We start from the raw sequence: 1973 nt of genomic DNA, 5'->3' as shown, positions 1-1973 counted from the left end.
ATAAAACTAGAACTCAGGATTAAGAAACTCACTCAAAACCACTCAACTACATGGAAACTGAACAACCTGCTCCTGAATGACTACTGGGTACATAACAAAATGAAGGCAGAAATAAAGATGTTCTTTGAAACCAATGAGAACAAAGACACAACGGGCCATAATCTCTGGGACAGAGCTAAAGCAGTGTTTACAGGAAAATTTATAGCACTTAATGCCTACAAGAGAAAGCAGGAAAGATAAAAAATTGACACCCTAACATCACAATTAAAAGAACTAAAGAAGCAAGAGGAAACACATTCAAAAGCTAGCAGAAGGTAAGAAATAACTAAGATCAGAGCAGGACTGAAGGAGATAGTGATACAAAAAAACTCTTCAAAAAAAATCAATGAATCCAGGAGCTGGTTTTTGGAAAAGATCAACAAAATTGATAGACCGCTAGCAAGACTAATGAAGAGGAAAAGAGAGAAGAACCAAATAGATGCAATAACAAATGATAAAGGGGATATCACCATTGATTCCACAGAAATACAAGCTACCATCAGAGAATACTATAAACACTTCTATGCGAATGCACTAGAAAACCTAGAAGAAATGGATAAATTCCTGGACACTTACACTCTCCCAAGACTAAACCAGGAAGAAGTAGAATCCCTGAATACAGCAATAACAGGTTCTGAAGTTGAGGCAATAATTAATAGCCTACTGACCAAAAAAAGTCCAGGACCAGACGGGTTTATAGCCGAATTCTACCAGAGGTACAAAGATGAACTGGTACCATTCCTTCTGAAACCATTCCAACCAATAGAAAAAGAGGTAATCCTCCCTAATTCATTTTATGAGGCCAACATCATCCTGATACCAAAGCCTGGCAAAGATACAACAAAAAAAGAGAATTTTAGACCAATATCCCTGATGAACATTGATGCAAAAATCCTCAGTAAGATACTGGAAAACTGAATCTAGCAGTACATCAAAAAGCTTATCCACCATGACCAAGTGGGCATCATCCCTGGGATGCAAGGCTGGTTCAACATACACAAATCAATAAACGTAATCCAGCATATAAACAGAACCAAAGACAAAAACTACATGATTATCTCAATAGATGCAGAAAAGACCTTTGACAAAATTCAACAGCCCTTCATGCTAAAAGCTCTCAATAAACTAGGTATTGATGGGATGTATCTCAACATAATAAGAGCTATTTATGACAAACCCACAGTCAATATCGTACTGAATGGGCAAAAACTGGAAGCATTTCCTTTGAAAACTGGCACGAGACATGGATGCCATCTCTCAACACTCCCATTCAACATAGGGCTGGAAGTTCTGGCCAGGGCAATCAGGCAGGAGAAAGAAATAAAGAGTATTCAATTAAGAGAAGAGGAAGTCAAATTGTCCCTGTTGGCAGATGACATGATTGTATATGTAGAAAACCCTATCATCTCAGCCCAAAATCTCCTTAAGCTGAGAAGCAACTTCAGCAAAGTCTCAGGATACAAAATCAATGTGCAAAAATCACGAGGACTCTTATATACCAATAACAGACAGAGAGCCAAATCATGAGTGAACTCCCATTTACAATTGCTTCAAAGAGAATAAAATACCTAGGAATCCAACTTACAAGGGATGTGAAGGACCTCTTCAAGGAGAACTACAAACCACTGCTCAACAAAATAAGAGGACGCAAACAAATGGAAGAACATTCCATGCTCATGGATAGGAAGAATCAATATTGTAAAAATGGCCATACTGCTCAAGGTAATTTGCAGATTCAATGCCATCCCCATCAAGTTGCCAATGACTTTCTTCACAGAATTGGAAAAAACTACTTTAAAGTTCATATGGAACCAAAAAGAGCCTGCATTGCCAAGACAACCCTCAGCCAAAAGAACAAAGCGGAAGGCATCACGCTACCTGACTTCAAACTATACTACAAGGCTACAGTAACCAAAACAGCATGATACTGGTAC

This window comes from Colobus angolensis, unplaced genomic scaffold (assembly GCF_000951035.1).
Source record: "Colobus angolensis palliatus isolate OR3802 unplaced genomic scaffold, Cang.pa_1.0 Scaffold328, whole genome shotgun sequence".
In the NCBI taxonomy this organism is placed as follows: Eukaryota; Metazoa; Chordata; class Mammalia; order Primates; family Cercopithecidae; genus Colobus; species Colobus angolensis.
Note: the sequence above shows the minus strand (reverse complement) of the source record.